Below are 22370 nucleotides of genomic sequence, written 5' to 3'. Positions count from 1 at the left end.
TTTTTTAACAACTTTGATAATTTTTGGAAAGAAAATGTTTTTAAGTTGTTTTATGGATCATTTATATTTCCAGATTGTAGCTCATTTGAAAAGAAATGTTAGGACAGCTTAGTAATGCTGGGAAGCCTGCAATGCAAAAAACAATCCCCGCTAAGGCCAAATACAAAGGATTTTTTCCTTATGTTCTCTTCTAGGAGTTTTATGGTTTCAGGTCTTACATTAGGCCTTTCATCCATTTTTCTTAACTATATTTTATTTTCATGCTTTTGATTGATCTTTAATTTCTCAGAGCACTCTTTAGCATCATGAATCTTTCCCTGAACCATCTAATGTTACACTGATATATTTTAGGGTGATATCTACATTCCTTTTCTTTCTTTTTCTTTAACTTTTACAGCTGTCACATATATATATATATATGTATGTATGTATGTATTTATAACATATAATATATTTTATATATCCTGTAGTAATATATTTACATATAGTGATATACTATATACATGTGGTAATATATATCTGCTATAGTACTATATTTTGTAGTATATTTACATCTTATAAAACATAGCAATTTCCTGTTCTTTTCCAGCAACTTAAAAAGCTTTTTAATTGTGAAGAATAACACACGTACAGACAATTTAATGACATTGTGCAAAGAACAACAAGTAATTAGCAATAGGGGTGAACTATTGAGCATCTGTTATACCTCAGAAGCTTCCTGTACGTCCCTTCACAATTACAATTCCCTCTTTAGTTGCAAAGGTAACCATTATCCCAACTTTCATATTAAGAATCCATTCATATTTATATTGTAGTATTTTGTTATGTAACAATAAATACTATAAACACCATGGTTTTACCTGTTTCTGAACATTATATCAATAGACCATACCTTTTTTTGTTCTTTTGAGTATAGCTATTTTTATTGGAAATTCCATCCATGCTATTTTACATAGTTGTAGTTCATGTAGTTCATGTGCGTGTATTTTTGGTTAGGAATCTAATTCTACTACGTGAGTACACCAACATTTATTTAAACATTCTTCTATTGATAGTCTTTGGGTTTAATGTAGTCCAATTTCCCTATAAACACTTGGCATGATCAGGCTTTACAGTCAGTCATATTTTTGTGATTGTGTTGCGGTATCTTATTGTGCTGTCATACACGTATGTGTTTATTTTTGAGGTTAAACTTACAGTGCATCTTTATGAACTTTTGCATATGTAAAAGCCTATGTAAGGAAGACTCAGATCAGCGTGCGCATATGTAGAATATTCCCAGCACCCCTGTAAGACTCTCACGATTCCCCCCAAAGGTAACCTCTATTCTGAACCCTGTCACAATAGATTGTTTTGCTGTGTTTGACCTTCATAGTCATATAAATTGCACTATACCTCGTGAATTCTTTGTACCTGGATTCTTTTGTTCAGCATTTTGTCCGTGGTATTAACCTATGTTTTGGCACGAAGCAGTTGTTCTTTCTCATTAATTTCTAGTGTACAATTCATTTATCCATTTTTTCTTTTTTTCCAAAAGATGACCGGTAAGGGGATCTTAACCCTTGACTTGGTGTTGTCAGCACCACGCTCTCCCGAGTGAGCCACGGGCCGGCCCCATTTATCAATTTTACTGTTGATGGACACTTGAGTTGCTTCCAGCTTTGACTCATATAAACAAAACGACTCTACACCTTTTCATGTGTGTCTTTTGGTGAATATAAGCACTCATTATTTGAGTATACACCAGGAGTAGAAAGGCTGGGCCATAAGCTATACACATGTTTAGTTTGAGCAAATACTGGCAAACAGTTTTCCAAAGAGGTTGTTTCAATTTGTACCCCCACCAGCAATATATGAGAGTTCTACTTGCTCCACATTCCTGGCAACACTTGGAATTGTCAGTTTTTATAATTGTAGTCCTTCTAGTGGGAGTATGGTGGTATCTCTTGTATTCCTAATTTACAGTTTGCTTTTAATATGCTCATTGGCCATTAGTATATTCTACTTTATGTTTAAGAGCCTCTTCAAGTCTTTCACCCTTTTAAAAACATTAGATTAACAGTTAATTTGTAATATACTTACATAAGTATTTTGTATATTTGAAAGTATGAATCCTTTTTCAAAGTTGGATGATACAAATATAGTCTGTGGCTTGTGGTTTTACTATCCAAATGTTGTCTTTTGATAAATAAATATTTCTAATCCTTATAGAGGCCAGTTTATTAAACTTTTCCTTTAGCTCTTCTTACTGCCTTTACAAAATATTTGCCCACCCCAAAATGATAAAAGTATTTTCCCAAAATCTTTATGGTTTTAGTATTCCTATTTAGACATGAACATTTTTGTGCATGATGTAAGGGTCAAGGACAAGATTTATTTATTTTTGCCTTATAGATATCCATTTGACCCAGCACCACTTACTGAAAATCTGTCCTTTCCCCACTAGATCTGTGTCACATTTGTCATAAATCATGGTTACTGACTTAATCACTGTAGCTTTTAATCAATTTTGATATCTTGCAGTGTGAGTCTTCCAGCATTGACTTTTTTCCTCTTCTTCAAGATTCCATTGCCTATTCTTGGCCCTTTACATTTCCATATAACTTTAAATATCAGCTTGTCAATTTCCAAAAAAAAAATATTTTCTGAGATTTAAATTGGAATTTTCCCAAACTGTAGATGAACCTGCAGACAACTGATATCTTTACAAAATTATATCTTCAAATGCACAAGAATAGCATAATCCTTTATTTCTCTAAGTCTTATTAGATTCCTCAAAAATATTTTGTAGTTTCCATTTAAGGTATGCTTTTCATTGTGATTTGTGCCTAAGTGTTTGATATTTTTATACTAATATAAGTTATGTTATTTTCTACTTACTATTGCTGGTATAAACATATAAAATCAATAACTCTCTATTAATCTTGTATCCATAGACCTTCCTAAATTATCTTACTAATTCTAATAGATTGACTATAGATTCTTTGAGATACCCTATGTACCCAATAATGAAATATGCATATAATGATCATTTTATGTATTTCCTTACAAACCTTGTGTGTGTATTTTTTCTTTTGTCTTGTTGCAATGGCTAGGACCTCTAGTGCCATATTCAATCAAACTGGTGTGAGTGGACAAACTTTTATCATTCCTGATCTCAGGGGTAAAGCTTTTAATATTTCAACTTTAAGTATGATATTTGTTATAATTTTTTTTGTAGATACTCTTCATCTATAGTATCTACAAATAACCACTGCTTTTTTTTTTTTTTGGACCGGTAAGGGGATCGCAACCTTTGGCTCGGTGTCGTCTGCACCATGTTCAGCCAGTGAGCGCACCTGCCATCCCTATATAGGATCCAAACCCGTGGTGTGTTGGCGCTAACAGCACCGCACTCTCCCGAGTGAGCCACGGGCCGGCCCAACCAGTGCTTTTTTTAAGTAAGTTTTTAAAATAATGTATAGATGTTGAATTTATTATGTACACACTTTTTCTACCTCTATGGAGATACTCATTTTTTCTCCTTTTTTCCCTGTTGGTGTGGAAAGTTACATCTATTGAACGTTAAATTTACCTTGCTTTTTTGGAATAAACCCAACTTTATCATAATATAGTTTCCTTGTTGTGTATGACTAACTGGACTTGATCAGAAATTATTATGTTTAAATTTTTTGCATTTATGTTTATGTGAGAGACTAGCCTATAATTTTCTTTCTTTTGAAGTCTTTGTCAAGTTTTGCTATTATTGTTATGACTGCCTCATAAAATAAGTATTATCTCTTTTATATAAGTTTTGTGAAGTTGTATGGGCTTGAATATTCTTCACGAAAAGATCTTCAATTATGGATTTAATTTCTTTCATAGATATTTTATTGTCTGGAGATAAAACCTTAGGTCATTGGTTTTAACTCTCTCCTTTTTCTAAAAAATGCATTTATAAATTATACATAGCATTTATAAATCTTCCAAGCACAGCTTCAGCTGCATCCCACAGGTTTTGGTATATCTATCCCATCACCACTTAGTTTAAAATATTTTCTAATTTTTAATGTTATTTTCTTTGGTTCATGGGATATTTATAGGCATAATGCCTAATTTATTAATATTTGGGCATTTCAGTTATAATTTCTTATTGATTGTTAGTTTAACATCACTTAATTCTATGTTGCCAGAGAACACACAGGATGTGAACCCTTTGAAATGTTTTGGGACTTGCTTTATGATCCAGCAGATGGTCAAGTATGTTTAAAGATTCTGCGAGCAGTTGGAAAGACTTTAGGTTCAGCTAAAAATCAGATTCACAAGACTCAAATGAGCCACACCTGGTTCCCAGGTGAACAGAGCTAGAAAGTTAATCAAGCTGAATTTCTCATGCAGAAAAGAAATGGGATTTTTTTTTTTACAGTAGATAACATAAGACCTTAGAACACTTTTTCTTCGTTGACTGTATTTTTGTTAATTTCTTGCTTTATAATTCTCTCTCTTTTTCTTTCTCTTACTTTCTCTTTGTCCTTTCACAAATATACAATTTTTAGACATTTTGATGTAATCTCCAACTTACAGAGAAGTACAAGGATTTGCCATATACCCCCTACACAAATTCACCAAATTTTTTATATTTTTGCCCTGTTTTCTTTATCATTTTCTCTCTTATAATATGTCTATACATAGAAGAACCTATGGGTCTTCTATGGTGTAGTTCTCCAGGGTTCCCAACTGAGACCTGCTGGCAGTCCTGAAGCCTCCCCCTTGAGGGTTCTAAACCCACCTGTTGTCTCTCCAGAGCTGTGGGTTTGCTGAAAACTCTACTTCCCTCCACTTGCTGTTGGCTTCTTAGCGTCCTGTCCCACACAGTTCAATTAGAACAAGCCTGTACTGGAAAACGAGTTCCAAGAGAGGGTCTGAATTTGACCCTCTTTTCTAAAGGATCTTAGTCCGTTGAGTCTTATTTGCTTTGGGAGCCCAGACTGCTCCCAAATCTCTGCTGCTTTCTCTGCATTTTAGTATCACCCTCAATCTGGCCTCTTTCTCCTCTTGCTTTGCATTTCAAATTGGCAAACACCCAAACAGAAAAGCTGATGTGTGAAATAGAGCTCAGAAAATGTCCTTCTCTCCATGGTGTGGCCCCTCAGGTCTTGGCTGCCTCAGCAGCATTCTGATGCCATCAAACAGATAGTTTTGTATTTTATATAGTTTGAGAATTTTTTTTTTTTCAGTAGCAACATTGGTCTGGTACCTACTTGGGACCAAGTCCCTTACTTTCATGTTTCTAACTAACATGCTTAATTAAGGCTATTACTTATTTTTTATCATATATGTAGTCTATTGTTACCTATTACGTAAAGCAATGAGGGTAAGAACGTGCTGAAGGTTTATCTTCCTTGTTCTGGTCTATATAGGTGTTGTCATCTCTGAGATGGGAGCCTGCAGAGTGGCTAGATGATTTTTTCCTACCATATTCATACCTGCTCTTCTGTTGGGAACACAACAGTTTTTAGTTTTTATCGTTTCGTGGACATTTATTCTGATACCTGGTTTTTAGTCTCTTTTCAACTTTGTTTTTATGTTATTCAAAGGGAAGGAAACTTTAATCTGCTAAAAAATCTTTATCAGGTTTGTGCTAATCAAAACTAAGGAGATTTGTTAATAAATATAGCTTAAGTAGCATTTGAAATAAAATAAATTAATACTTGGTAGAACCAAAATCCTTTGTCTTTCTAAGTTGTATAAAATTTCACACAAGTATCATGTTAATTGCTGATTAGGTAAGTGTTTGATTATTTTTTGATAACCTGCAACACCAATATAGTCAATATTTATCATTAGTATTATTTCTATAGATGTGATTAAAAAAGAGACACCAAATTACTTGTATTGTGAATGATGTAAAATGTCCTTTTGAATAGAATGGAAACATTTGCCTGTGCAGTTGGTTAAAGACCTAAAAGTGAATTGCAAGGGTTTGGTTCCAAATCATGTTAAGGCATAGCAGACAATAGATTTAAAAGGCTTGTATTGTCTAGATTAACATTTGTAGATAAAAAATTTTTTAAAGCATCTATAATGACACTTTGCTACCCATGTAGCTCCTAATTCCAATAATTCACTAGATTGTAAGCTTTCATAACATAACAGGAAATAAAATCATGGGATAACTAATAGCAGTTTCATTTGTTTTATTGAAAGGTAAATTTTCAGCTCTCTTGTTATGCAATAATGGTTCCCATGTATTTTCTTACAATCATGGACAAATCACCCCAAATTTATATACCTCATTGTGGATTGGGGGAGTAAAAAACAAAATTGACATTTTCTTTTGATTTCGAGTATTATATTCTTAAAATAGCATTCTTGTAGAAGTAGAGAGTTCATGGAAAAATTATAAAATTTCTTTTTGATTCTTAATTAGAGCCTCCATTTCCTCATCAAGTAAGAAAGATTTGAGTATTAAATTCATATTTATATAAATACCAAGTGAATTACTGTTTATTAATTTATTTTAAATTTCTCACATATTAGAATCAATAGAGCATATTTCATGGGACATTTCACATAAATTGTTTACTAGATTATTCCTATTTTGAGTAGAGAATTTAAATACCTTTGAAGGAACTGCCTGAGGAAGAAAGCATACTACTGTGCCATTTCTACTGAGTAGCACCTAACTGCCTGGCTACATCAGGCTGTCAGAGATGAGTCAGGATAAGCAGGAGAGGGAAGAGGAGGTTGCCCAGATTATTGTACATAGGACCTGTGACTGAGGGGCTTACGTTTGCACACGCAGAGTGAAGGGGGCACACTTCCACAGGACAGGATAGAATGGGCATTGGTCTTGAGAGTGCTTTAGAGACAACTGAGTTTAGAGTTCTGAGATTAATGTCTGATAGGGAATACTGATTTAAGGGGGGAAATAACATGTTTCAGTTTTATATTCATAAAATATTATACTTATTCATTCATGTAGAGCTAGAATTTCTTCATTTGGAGAAGAGAAAAAGTAATGGCTAATTCACAATGTGGTGTGGAGTTTAAATTAGCAGCCCAGGAAATCTATGAGCACAGTGTAAGGCACAAAAATGCTGCCTTCATCCACTTGGTGCTGTAGCCATGTGGCTATGAGTTCAGACCTTGGAGTTGATTGTGATGTGGCTTTGGGCAAGGCACTTAAACCTTCTGGATCCACAATTTCCTGATCTATAAAAACACAATTGCTAATCATATCCATCTGACATAGCTATTTTGAGAGTTGGAAGAGAAATGCACATTAAAAGTTTAGGGAAGAGCTTGAGGGAATTAGTGCTTCCTACATGTATTAGCTATTGTGAAAGTGATTTGTTAAATTTGCTTTCAAAGACAAAGTTGTATCACCATGTATATGGCAGAAAACTGTTTGGATATTGTAATGTTAGATGAATACTACTTTGATGAAGAAATGAAAGGATTATTTACTCAATGTATCAGTCTAAACAATAATATCAATAGTAGTTTAATCTTTTTAGCTCTTAGTGGGTGATAAACCCTTTATTTGTTCAATCTCCATTATTACTCTGTCATACTTTGGGTGATTGGTACATGGACATACTGATTAAGTATATTAGGTGCATCCAGCAAAATAGGAATGTGAATATAAATTTAATTTTCTATTTAGCAGTGTAGGATATTTAGAATACTGAAGACTAAGAGAGAAAAAGCCCAACTATATACCTACAGCCATGGCATGCAATGGCAAAGACAGAGGAGATTTTGTTAGTATGGTTTTAAGGCTAGTCTAGTCAAGAAGATAATATTATTAATCAGATAATAAATAATGAACAATTAATCATTTGTCAGAAAGCCACCTAAGCTGAAACTATGTATTGGAATACACAATAGTAATAATAAAACTTTATTTTAGAAGCTTAGAAGAGGGGAAATCAATGCTTGAAAATGAGTCACTTTAATTTTCAGGTATACAGAGAAAGAATTTGTAACAGCAAGAGAGCAAGTAAGATAAAGTGTGAACAAAATCTGCCTCCTGAAGTTATCATCTCGTTCACAGAGGTTCAAGTGAGGAAAGTGCTGAGAACCGCTGGAAAGTTACAGGTCAAGCTAGGACTGCCAGAGGTGCCAGCTGACTTGTCATCCTTCTAGGTTATTTTATTAAGTCTTTAAAAGACTTTAGAAAGTCTTATTCATTGCAGACTGTAAAAATACCTAAATTTTCATGGATCAGTGACAGTAAAAAAAAGGCCAAATAATTCTAACGGTACCTCAAAACTCTGTATGCCAATTTAATTAAAACAACTGGCATTACTGTCAGTGCCTTTATGAGGGCCACATCTATTAAGATTGGGGGCCCTAATTAATATACACACTTTATTATTTGTTGAAGAAAGAGGTATATCTTAATACAACTCCTTAGGGTTTGGGTGACAGATGATTAGATCCAAGAACATCATTCTTGGACCCTATGACTGGTGGCAAACTTGGATTCACTTTGGTTTTAGGACATTTTATTCAAAATAAAGCTAGAATTAAACATTCATGTCTGGCAATAAGTAAAATATTAATTAAAAATGGAGAGTCCACAGAGTTGAATATTAACAAACTCAACCCCAAGCTAAAAATATTACGTAAATTAATAACCAGTTGAAATATAACTTGTGAATGTCATTCTCTGAGCTGTTGGGATGAATGTGTCCATGTCTGAAAACTGGGACATTTGTCAATTTTAAGATGAATGTCATTATTTTACTGGGACTGTGACTTTTTCAAATGGGAGAGACACTCTCTTTGGTCAAATGCAGGAATTTAATATGACTTCAAGACTACCACAGCCATTGATAGGAAAAACTGAGATGTGGATCAGTCAGGAAGTCCTTGGTGGTCCTCCTTGAGTTGGCCAAGACTCTTGACTACAGCCCAGGTAACAATCTTTCCTTCATCTAGGAAAATACAGATTTGACAAATGGTCCCTAATGGATGCACAGAATCCCACTCAAGGCTTGGGTCATTCCAGTTTGAAGATATAATTTATATGAAGCAAAGAAATGAAAAAATGAAATAGTCGTCATTCTTTTAATCTTCCCACCTTATTGTGGGAATTTTTGTGTACTTGCTACTTTGTAGGTTTTTTTCTATTGTTAGAGAATTGAGATAGATAGCCTTTCAGTGCCTCAAATTAGAAAGGAAACTTTGTAATTGAGTGCCATCACTCTGAATTATTGAAGATATAAAAATGGGGAGAGGTCATTTCAAAGGAAGAAGCAGTGTCTCCACTGTGACCTTGAAAGTTGACTGCAGACAAACCTCTTCTGTCCACTCTCCAAAGAAGGGGATGTGGTTGTTGGCGAGTTGTGAGGTTTGTAGTCTGCTCAGGCTATGGAACAATTCAGGGAATGAAGCTGCATAAGCAGAGGACTGAGAACATACCATAGTTAATATCTGATTTTAAATTAATATTATCTTAAATTGAGAAGGACTGGATCAAAAACCCTTGTGACTGTCTCTTGGAATTGCTAGGCTTTTATTCACTCACTGCTTTATGTATTTATTATTTTTAATTTTTTAATTATACATACAATTAATTATGTTTAAATTATACATACAATGTTGATTTTCAATAATTGTGTATGATGTGTGGTGGTTAGATCAGCATAGTTAGCTTATTCATCATTACAATATGCAATCATTCTTGGTGTCCATTGACCAATTCTCATTAGCTCACCTCCCTGTACCCCCCCTCCCCTTTTCCACCTCTAGTTTTTTAAAAGTTCAACGTATTACTGTGATTGTTGTTTCTTTCTCTCTGTCTCTCTTTATTGTTCATTTGTTTATTTGTGGATTCAGCTCCCAGTTATGAGTGAGAACATGCAGTATTTTTCTTTCTGTACCTGGGTTGTTTCACTTAGGATAATTTTCTCCAGGCTCATCCATGTTGTTACAAATGATAGAATTTCATTCTTTTTTATGGCTGAGTAGTATTCCATTGTGTATATATACCACAATTTCTTTATCCATCATCCATCATCCATCGATGGACATTTAGGTTGGTTCCATCGCCTAGCTATTGTAAATAGAGCTGCAATAAACATGGGAGTGCAGGTATCCCTTTGACCTGATGTTTTCCAATCCTCTGGATATATCCCCAGGCGTGGGATCGCTGGATCATATGGAAGCTCTATCTGCAGTTGTTTAAGGAACCTCCATACTGTTCTCTATAATGGCTGCACTAATTTACAGTCCCACTAACAGTGCAAGACGGTTTCTCTCTCTCCACATCCTCACTACCATTTGTTATTCTCTGTCTTTTTTATAATAGCCAGTCTGATTGGGGTGAGGTGCTATCTCAAGTGGTTTTGATTTGCATTTCCCTGATAATTAGTGATGTTGACCATTTTTCCATATACCTGCTGGCCATTTGTATGTCTTCCTTTGAGAAATGCCTATTCAGCTCTTTTGCCTATTTTTTAATTGAATTATTATTATTATTATTATTTTATGCTATAAAGTTATTTGAGCTCTTTGTATATTCTGGATATTAATCCCTTGTCAGAGGCATTTTTTTGTAAATATTTTCTCCTATTCTGTAGGATGTCTTTTCACTCTATTGATTGTTTCCTTTGCTGTGTAGAAGCTTTTTAGTTTGATATAATCCCATTTGTTTATTTTTTCTTTTGTTGCCTGTGCTTTTGGAGTGTTATTCATAAAGTCATTGCCCAGTCCTAAATCCTGTGGTGTTTCACCTACATTTTCTTCTAGGAGTTTTAAAGTTTCAGGTCTTACATTTAGGTCTCTAAACCATTTTGAGTTGATTTTGGTACATGGTGAAAGGTATGGATCAAGTTTCATTCTTCTACAAATGGATATCTAGTTTTCCTAGCACCATTTATTGAAGAGGCAATCTTTTCTGCAATGTATGTTCTTGGTGCCTTTGTCAAAGAGCACTTGGTTGTAAATATGTGGGTTAATTTCTGAGTTCTCTATTCTGTTGCATTGGTCCACATGTCTGTTTTATGCCAGTACCATGCTGTTTTTGTTACTACAGATTTATAATATGCTTTGAAGTCAATAAGTGTAATGCCACCAGCTTTACCTTTTTTTCTCAGGATTGCTTTGGCTATTTGGGTCTTTTTTTGTTCCATATAAATGTTAGGATTGCTTTTTCCATTTCTGTGAAGAATGTCATTGGTATTTTGATGGGAATCTCATTGAATCTGTAGATGGCTTTTGGTAGTATGGACATTTTTACTACATTGATCCTTCTAATCCATGAACAAGAAATGTCTTTCCATCTCTCAGTGTTTTTTAAAAATTTCTTTCAGAAGTGATTTGTAGTTCTTGTTGTAGAGATCTTTCACCTCTTTGGTTAGATTTATTCTTAGGTATTTTATTTTTTTTGGAAACTATTGTAAATGGTCTTGTTTTCTTGATCTCTTTTTCTTCTAATTTGTTGTTGGAGTATAAAAATGCTACTGATTATTATATGTTAATTTTGTATTCTGAAACCTTACTGAATTCATTTATCAGCTCTAAGAATTTTTTGGTAGAGTATCTTGGGTTTTCTACATATAGAACCATGTCATATGTGAGCAGAAACAATTTGATTTCCTCTTTACCTATTTGGATGCCCTTTATTTCTTTCTCTTGTCTAATTGCTCTGGCAAGTATTTCCAATACTATGTTAAAAAGGAATGGAGAGAGCGGCTATCCTTGTCTTGCTCCTGATCTTAAGGGGAAAGCTTTCAGCTTTTCCCCATTCTGGATGATATTGGCAGTGGGTTTATCATATATGGCTTTCATTATGTTGACATACCTTCCCTGTCTACCTAATTTGTTGAGAGTGTTTATCATGAAGGACTGTTGAATTTTGTCAAATGCTTTTTCTCCATCTATTGAGATACTCATACGGTTTTGCTCTTGACTTTGTTGCTGTGGTGTATCACATTTATTGACTTGCATATGTTGAACCATCCTTGCATTCCTGGGATGAATCCCATTTGATCATGATGTGTAATCTTTTTTATATGTTGCTGTATTCTGTTTGCTGGTATTTTGTTCAGGATTTTAGCATATGAATTCATCAAGGATATCAACATGTAGTCTTCTTTTTTTCTTGTATCTTTGTCTGGTTTTGGTATCAGGGTGATGCTGGCTTCATAGAATGAGTTTGAGAGAATGGTTTCTGTTTCAATTATTTGGAATAGTTTGGAAAGACCTGGCATTAATTCCTGTTTATAAGTTTAGGGCCAGGAAGGAGAAGAGCAACCTTCTTCCCTGATTTTTGCCAGGAATTTCCCCTAAATGATGTTCAATAAAAAAACTGCAATTGTTTCCATAATGTAAGTTCACACTTTCATTTTCCTTATCTTTCAATTTGCCTAGAACCTACTCAGAAAAACATTTCACATGACTTATTTTATGTATGTTGTAAACACCATTTGATATAATTTACATAAGATAATAATGATATACATGAGAAGAACTGAATGATAATGTTTTCAAAAAGTCCATATCATTTTTGGGAAATGCAATCAACCCCACAGATATTTTGAAAATGATGGAAAATGTGAAACAAAGAGGAGTGTGTTTTATGATAGCATATTATGCAAATAATGTGACAAATTTACTCAAACCCAGCTATTGACAGAGTACAATGAAATGAAATGGATTACAAATAAGGAAACCATAAAAATAAAAACTAGATTCTAAAATACTACCTTTTTTCTTAAAAGTGAAGGTTGTATGGGAAAACAGTCTGAGTGAAAGTTGAGAAATATTGGATATATAGAGAGAATAAAAGTTACTTTGGGAATCTGATATTCATATCTTATACTGAGAACAGAAATATCCTATTCAAAGGCATACACTAAAGTGTATCTATTGTTATGACATTATATGATGAAAGCCTAAGGAAGCAGGGTTATAATACAGGTGCTCTTTGCCTTACAATAGGGTTATGTCTTGATAAACCCATCATAAGTTGAAAATATCCTAAGTCAAAAATGCATTTAATACACCTAACTTATCAAACATTGTAGCTTAGCCTAGCCTACCTTAAATGTGCTCAGCCAAAATTATACAATATTAGCCTCCAGTTGGGAAAAATCATCTAACACAAAGCCTATTTCATAGTAAGGTGTTGAAAATCTCATGTAATTTATTTACTACTGTAAGTGAAAAGTAGAATGGATGTATGGGAGCTCACCATTAACAGACACACTGAAAGCACCATTGTGCTTTCACTAATGTCAAAAAATTGTAAATTTAACCATCATTAGTGGTGGACTGTCTGTACAGTGGCACTCATGAGGTGGAGGTAGGAGTTTCAAGAAGACAATCTGACCATAAAGACAGTAGAGGGTGAAGAGGGACATGCCCCAGTTCAGGCAGGTTTATTTCAGCTGGCATGATGGCCCTGAAAAAGGGCCTGATCTATAAGAATAATTTAGAGGCTGCTCTATCACTGGGAGCAGAATCTGGTACAGAATTACAACATTTTATAGGACTTGGTTTCAAAAGAAGCTGAAGGGGACTTAGCCTCTCACTTGGTCAAAGTCACCCATCAATAACATGGTGACTAGAGAGGGGCTTAGTCAAGTGGGCACTTGATTGTCTCCCCCCAGGCAGAAGAGACAATTCTCTTCATAGACCCCACAAGCTGATACTTCTTACTTTTGCTTTTGATGTAGCTGGCTCTTGCCTACTTGAAGCCACTATTGGCTGCTAGATTGAGTTTGGATCTTCAAGTCTCTGGCTTGTTTTTTATCCTCCTTGCCAACCTGCACAGAACACTGAGGTGATATGGGCAACCTGAGAGGCTGTGTAATCACGACAGCATGCTGGCATGGTTGGGATGCTTGGAGGTTGCAGGAAAGTGAGAATTCTCCATACTACCCAAAATGATCTACAAATTCAACACAATCCTTATCAAAATCCCAGTGGCATTGATCACAGAAATAGAAATAACAGTCTTAAAATTTGTATAGAACCACAAAAGACTCTGAATAATGAAAGTAATGTTGAGAAAAAGGAAGAAAGCTGGAAGTATCACACTTCCTGATTTTAAACTATATTGTATACCTTTAGTAATAAAAACAGTGTGATACTGGCCTAAAAACAGACATATAGACCAAGGGAACTGAATAGAGGGCCCAGAAATAAACCCACATGTATATGGTCAACTAATCTTTGATAAGGCTGTCAAGCATACACAGTCAGAAAAGTACAGTCTTTTCAAGAAATGGTGTTGGGAAAACTGAATATCCACATGCAAAAGAAAGAAATTGACCCTCATCTTATACCATACATGAAAATTAAAAAAGAATGGATTAGAGAGTTAAATGTAAGATCTAAAACTGTAAAACTCTTAGAAGAAAACATAGGAAAAAGTTCTTGGGCATTGGTCTTGGCAATAATTTTTTCCAATATGACACCAAAAACACAGGCAGTAAAAGCAAAAATAAACAAATAGGACTACATTGAACTAAAAAGCTCTGCACAGCAAAGAAAACAAGCAATAAAATGAAGAAGCAACCTGAGGAATGGGAGAAAATATTGGCAAATCAAGTCCGATATGGGGTTAATATCCAAAATAAATAAGAGCTTGCACAACTCAATAGAAAAAATACAAATAACCCAATTAAAAAATGGGCAAAAAGCCTGAATAGACATGTCTCAAAAGAAGACATACAAAAAGCCAACAGGTGTATGAAAAAGTGCTCAACATCACTAATCATTAAGGATATGCAAATTAAAACCACAATAAGATATCACCTCACACCTGTAAAAATGGCTATTATCAAAAAAAAAAAAAAAAAAAAAAAAGAAGGAAAGAAAAGATAAGAAACATTGGCCAGGTTGTGGAGAAAAGGGAACACTTTCACACTGTTGGTGGGAATCTACATTCATACAGCTATTATGGAAAACAGTATGGAAGTTCCTCAAAATATTATAAATAGAACTATCTAGCAATTCCTCTACTGGGTATATAGTGAAAGGAAATGAAATCAGTATCTTGAAAATTTATCTGCACCGCCATGTTCATTGAAGTACCATTCACAATAGCTAAGATACAGAATCAACCTAAGTGTCCATCAATGGATGAATGAATAAAAAATTTTGCACACTTATATATTTTTTCAATGAAATATTATTCAGCCATTTAAAAAAAAGGATTCTGCCATTTGAGATAACATGGGTGAACTGGAAGGATATTATACTAAGTGACATAAGCTAGACATAGAAAGACAAGACCAATATGACCTAAGTTATATGTGGAATTTTTAAAAGTCAAACTCAGAAGCAAAGAGTAGAACAGTGGTTGTCAGGGCCTGGGGTTGGGGGGGGATGGGGAGATGCTGGTCAAAGGGTTAAAACTTTCAGTCATAAGGTGAATAAGTTCTGGAGACCTAAGGCAGAGTGTGGTGACTATAGTTAATTATACTGTGTTTCCTTGAAATTTGATGACATCAGAGTTGTAGTGTCCTTACTGTCCCTCCCAACAAATGGCAACTATGTGTTTTTTTTTTTTTTTTTTTGTCGTTTTCGTGACGGGCACTCAGCCAGTGAGTGCACCGGTCATTCCTATATAGGATCCGAACCCGCGGTGGGAGCGTCGCTGCGCTCCCAGCACCGCACTCTACCGAGTGCGCCACAGGCTCGGCCCGGCAACTATGTGTTTTGATGGATGTGCCAATTAACTTGATTGCAGTACTCAGTATACAGTGTGTATATTTGTGTGTATACATATGAAGGTACTTCAAAAGTTCATGGAAAATTAAAATTAAAAGATAATACGAATATTTCTATAAACTTCTCAAAGTACCCTCATATATATAAAATAATCATGTTGAATACATTGAATTTATACAATTTATACTTCTCAGTTTAATATTAAAAATTTTTAAAGAGGGAAATGACACCAAAAATCATTATTTAAAACCTCCAGGCTTCTTAAGGTTACTTAGTCTTTTCACGGTTGCCAATAACAGAAATTCAACTCAACTTAGTGAAAAAAAAAAAAAAAAAGAGAGAGAATTTTAGAGTGGTGACTGGGATATTTTCTGTGATCCAAGTTCCAGGATGCATGCCAGGGACAGGCCAAAAGGGAACTGGAACAACGTGTTGGCTAGGAACAACTACTGCTTTCTGCATCTTAATCTTTGTCTTAACATTTCCCTGCATGACAACTTATCAGCTTCATTCTGCACATATGTACACGTGTATGTGTATCATTCATTTTACATATAATCAATAAAATGAGTATGCTGATATATATGTTCAGTCAACTTTTCAAGCATAAAGAAAATACAGAAAATATTATGTCAGACAACTATATACCCATCACTACAATTAAGATTTTATTAGCATTTTGAAGTATTTATCTAAAGCCCTACTCCCGTCTTTTTCCCTCTGCATCTCTATGTTGAAATTATGACTCTTCTGAATTTTTTGAATATTATTCTAACAAACATATCTGTATTTTTCTACGTAAACTGTTATGGGTACTAAACCACATTTGGGGACTGCATTAGGCAGTGTTCTCTGGAGAGACAGAACCGATAGGATATGTATATAAATATATGAGAGGAGATTTATTAGGGGAGTTGGCTTACACAACTGTGAACGCTGAGGAGACCACAATAGGCCATTTGCAAACTGGATGCCAGTAACATGGCTCAGTCCAAGTCTGAAGGCCTCAGAACCAAGGAAGCCGATGATATGATGCTCAGTCGGAGGCCAAAGGTCTGAAAGCCAGGGGTTACCACTGGTGTAACTCCTGAAACCCAAAGGCTAAAGAATCTCCAGTCCTGATGTCCATGGACAGGCGAGCAGAGTGTATACAAGCTCCAGCAGACAGAGAGAGAGAGAGATTCATCTTTTCCTCCATTTTCGTTCTGTCTAGGCCCCCAGAAGATTGGATGGTTCCCACCCATACTGAGGGCAGATCTTTTCCCCCTAGTCCACTGAGCCCACATTGCTGATCTCTTCTGGAAACATCCTCATAGACACACCCAAAAAGACAGCTTTCCCAGGTTTCTAGGTATTCCTTAATGTAGTCAAGCTGGCACCTAAAATTAACCGTCACAGGGACCTTAAATATTACATATATAATATCCCATCCTTTTGAATTGTCTTTTTTCTCCCCACGTCTTTGCTTTTGATTTTTGTTTATGTTGACCATCATAACTACGTTTTTTTCATTTTAAATAATGTATAGTGTCTGTTGCATGAGTAAACTTTAGCCTATATTGGGTTGTTTCCTATTTTTTGTAATTGCAAAGACTGCTTCGATAAACATCTTTGTGCACCTGTGTGCGTTTTCTAGGAAACATCCTAGAATTGAAACTGCAGGACTCTCATCTTCAGCTTTACTAGGTATTTCTAAGTTGTTCCATAAAGTAGTTGCATGAATTTACCTTGCCATCAGCAATGTACAAGTTTGTCCATCCTCACGTCCCCACCCAAACTATTTTTTAGAAAGAAATTAAGTGACAGCTGGTTTTTAATTTTCTCCTGCCTGATTTCTCATGAAGTTGAACATCTTTCCATATATATGAAATAATTTATGGCTCAACTAATGTAATTGAAATTGGAAAACATTAGAATTATCAATAATGAAAACATTACATATTAAAATGTGTGGGATGGAGCTAAAGTACTAAAGAAAAGCACCTGTTTTGCTTTGGCCCTGGGTGAACAGAGTCCTCCTCTGAGAATTCTGTTGCACGTGCCTTGCATGTATTTGAGTTTAAAATATACACTACTCACATGGTCCAGGAACATCACTGTAGGCTAAATTGGGGGGGAGGGGAGAAAGGGTTTCCATCAGGAGAGGAGAGTGGGGATCTAAAACAACACATCATAAATCCCACTTCCCTTATCTTAACCGAGAGTCAAACACCACTTATTAAGGCTCCCCCAGAGGTAAAGCTAAAGCTTTCCCAGTCCAGCTCTAACTCCACGCCTGGTATGTCCCCTGATGATGGAGGGGAGGTAAGTGCTGGGGATACTGGCAGTTCCAAGAAGAAAAGGAACTCTGGGTACACATAAGAAAAGCTGCCCACTCATTATCAGAGTTCAGATTTATTCTTTGGACAGTGACACCCAGTCTTGAATTTAAGAAAGATGAAATGCAAGGGCCAGAAAAGAACTTCAGGTATAGAATCAGAAGGGATTCTATCATCCTCTTTCTCTGTGCCAGGAAGACTAATAACTTCAAAAGGCAGCCTCCACCTCTGTGTCCACGCATCCGTCCTGTGTGTGATGATTTGGTGGTGTCTGTGTCTGGACAGAGGAACCTTAAGGCCTACAGAAAACATAAAAGGAGGATGTATCTGTGGTGCTGTGCTTGCTGTCAGAAACTCCCTAGGCCCCAAGTCTCTGAGTTTCTCTTGCTCTTGGTTTGCTCTTCAGCTCCTGGGAATAGCTTTCTTATCTGCTCCTTGTCCTCACGGACTATTTTTGTTGAGGGTTTTTTTTTTTTCTTCTCCCACCTCAGATGATTTTTTAAATCACAGCAAAACTCTTATAATGCTGATTATAGCCTGCTGTGTCCCTCAAGCTATTACACAACTACTTTGGCTTTTCAAAGCTTTTAAAGGTAGCTAAAAAAGCCAAGAAGACAAACTGGTGTGAAACAAAAAGGAGGAGGTGTAAATATTGAACAGTTCCAAGAGTCCCCTCTGACTCTTTGCCTCCTGTCTCCCTCTTATCAGGACCCTCATGATTACATTGAGCGCCCCCAGGGTCATCTCCTCATCTCAGGATCCTTTACTTAGCCACATCTTCAAAGCCCCTTTTTCCCTGGAAGGTAATATAGTCACAGGTTCTGGGGGTTAAGAGGTGGATGTCTTTGAGGAGGCACTATTCAGCTACCACACTGTCTTTTCTTCTACCTGAATCAGCCCTTGGTTCCCTACCAAGTGTCCAAAGAGAAAGGGGTTCCACAGAAGATGGCTTCCCTGGACATCTGTCGCTGGCTCGCTGCAGCTGTCCCTGCAGCCTGCATCCAGGCTCTGGGCCCTGCCCTCTGTCTGCTGCTGCATCACCCTCCTGCCACCTGTGTTGCTGCCTGGGGTTTTACATGTTGCTACTGCTGAGTCATACATCAAGTACATGGTGTACCATTTTAGCTTTCTTAGTATGTAAATTGAAACATTGTCCACTCATGACCTGACAGAAGCCTGACAGTGGAGACAGTCCGGGAGCAATGATTCAGGGACAGAGTTGGTGCTCCAGGAGCACTTGAGTCAATCAGATTGCTTATGGATGGAAATGGCAGAACACTGTGGAAATTCTGTCAAAGGCAGGCCAAGCCTCAGCCTCTTTCCCGTTTTTTTCATTGGTAATATCTGGTTAACTTGACTGTTTCTAGCTCTGCTTTACCTCTGGGCTTTGGATTTCTGGTTGTATCCCTACCCACAATGTAGTCCCCTGGATCCCAGATAAAGTGTAATTCCTGAGCATGTGCAACCATTGCCAACCTGGCTTGGCCACAACTCCTCTTACCTCATTTATCTGCTTCACTCCGATCAAACCTGGGTTCTGTGGGGAGCTAGGGGGAAGCTAGAAGGCTTCCTGGAGCCTAAAGTGATGCTAGCAGTCACCATTACCTTTTCTGTGACTGTTATAGGTAGAAGACAAAAATAAAACAACTGAAACCAAACTACAATCTCGAGTACATTTCATTTTAGAGAAAATTATCAGAGAAATCCGTGACAGGAAGATTAACCAGTGAGGATGCTCATGTTAATCACTCAGAGATAAAAAGAGCTTTTTACAGCTTGAAAACAAAGACTGGGAGACAAGAATTTGTCATGTGTTCAGCTTATTTCTTTGCCAACTGATTCAAAGTTTGACTCATCATTAATTATTTTCTTACTATCCATTTTTTTTTTCTTTTGACTTCATGTCACTATCTAAAAATGTCTCAAAATTCTGGAAACTAATTAAAATGTTGAGGGTTTTTGTTGAGGCCACTGAAGCTAATGACCCAAAGGCACACACCAGGCTTTCTCCAAGAGTGTTTATTAGGAGAAACTCATGGGAAAGAAGTGGATGCTCCCCCAGGACAGATTGCATTACCTTGCTCAGGGATCCAGCAGGGCTGGCCATCAGACTTTGAGAGGGAGACCCGGCCAGGAGCTGTAGGGCTTTTAAACTGAATGACTGGAAAAGCACCAGCTCTAACCTTGTATAATAGGGGCTGGATCCAGGTGTGGTGGTCCTAACCTCAGCAATCTGCCTGGACTTCTTGCCTTCAACACTTAGCTGTAGCAGATTTCTCTGGACCTGTCAGTCCATGACCCTGATCTCAAGGAGCAATGGTTCAGGCTGGAAAGTGTCAGGTCTGGTCGTGGGGTTGGCCAGACAGTGGCTGGCAAAACAGTGGAGTGAAGTTGAACAAAGCTGGTGTCTGCTGCTGCAGCATGAGAAACAGGGCAGAATTGCACAGGACAGGGTGAAGGTAAAAACCCTGTATGTTTTAATTCATTTCAAAGATTTCAAAACATTTTTAGTCAGAGACATGATGTAAAAAGAAAAGAAAAAATGATGGATAGTAAGAAAATAACTAATGAATGGGTCACAGTTTGAATTTTCTGCTCTGATTGTTTGGACCACCAACTGCCAGCCAACAGCGAGCAGCTCCTGCAGGTTGAAGTCCACCCACGGTTTGATAGAGAGTGTGTTGTTCCCCAACTGCCTGAGAAAATCTTAGATGAGGAAATGAAAAGAAGCGTGGAAGAGATATCTAGGATGAAGGATATTTCATTGGTTGATTGGATAATATCTGGACATCTTAATAGTGAATTTCATTGTCCCTCTAATGCTCGAATCACGCAGGGGGCTGTGGGCATTTTTTAGTCAAACCCTCTTCCTGGACTATCAACCCCTAGAAAGTAACTCTTGCGTTGACTGACCGCTTTGCTGCCTTAATATCATGGGAAGGGTACACAATTTTGCCATTTGGGTCATCCTCATACTCTGAATATTCTTTATCTTATGCACTCTGAAGTTAGTCTGATTGTTTCTGTCCCTTCAGTGGTCATGGAAAGCACTTCACATGTCCTCTCACTATTTTTTTAATAAAACAGGGGTTGGACATCGTCTACTTTATTGCATCTGAATTCTTGTTTGGCTACCTGTGACTACAAAGCCTACAAGGGATGCCTCGTTGAGGAGACTTACAGAATGGTCCCATCAGGTCCTTTTATTCCACTCTGTTATTTCCTTCCCCCTTCCAGGGCAGGTAGATCGTCACACTGGACAATGCCTTGCCCTTTCCACTCCATATGCCACGTAACTGGACATGTAGTAGTTCTCTGTCATCTTGAACTCACCATTCTGTCTTAGGAAGAGAGTCAGGGAAATGACTCTGCTTGGATAAAATCGTCTAATATTTCTCCTGCTTGGGGTTGGTTGACGTGACTTACTTGTACTTTCTGCTCTCCTGGGTACCAGTTTATCTTTTCCCTCAGTGAAATCTGGCCCCTCCTGGGTGAGTTCTTCCAAGCTTGTTAGTTACCAGGGATATTTTCCCAGGTGACAATCTCTTGCCCCCACTGTGTCTTCTGTTCATGGTGGATCCCTGAACAGGAGATCCTCAGGAATTTCATCAGGAGTTCTCACTTTTTCTATCAGAGGAGTCCTTCTTATTCTGGGTAATTCTCTCTAAAGATAACAGCCATGGAGTATGAGTGTTCATGAAGAGCAAGTGTAGAGCTTTATTGCTGACTGGTGAGTGCATGTGCCAGCTCAACTGTGGAAGTGACGTTCCATGTGAAAAAGCTTGGAAAGGTGTAAAGCTCTTTGGAGGATTCATTCTTTACCATCCTGTCATGTCTAATCCATGAAATCATGTCTAATCTTTTCTTTAGTAAGAAAAGATGTCAGAAATAACTCTGATCCTATGGAAGAGGATTCTAGGCAATTGAAAAGCAAGTTAATTCACTTTTTGTTGTTGTTTCTTAATGATATAGCTTTTAATTTTCTTCCTTCCTTTCTTCCTTTCTCTTTTCTTTTTTTTGACTAAAAATGAAGTTGGTATTCAGGAAGATAAAATGACTATCCAAGATCACATACTTTATTAGGAAGATAGCTGGGACTAGAATCCAAATCTATGGCCTGTGACCTACTCTTTGCCGAATTCTACCGTGGACTTTGTTACAGAGTGGAGTGGAAAGGGTAGAGGAAATTAGAATGTCTTTTTCTTGCGCTAGCTCTGCAACTTAGGAGTCATTCAAGTTTGACAAGTCCCTCAGCCATTCTAGATTTCAGTTTTTTACCCGTAAATATATATTAAAATATTTGTGGAATGTTTCATACTTTAAAGTCACTCTAAATGTAAGTTATTATTTATTGGGGTAACCAGGGCCCCAAAGATACTT

Source organism: Cynocephalus volans, chromosome 13, assembly GCF_027409185.1.
Source record: "Cynocephalus volans isolate mCynVol1 chromosome 13, mCynVol1.pri, whole genome shotgun sequence".
In the NCBI taxonomy this organism is placed as follows: Eukaryota; Metazoa; Chordata; class Mammalia; order Dermoptera; family Cynocephalidae; genus Cynocephalus; species Cynocephalus volans.
The sequence above is the reverse complement of the archived record's forward strand: the minus strand, read 5'-3'. Positions refer to the sequence as shown.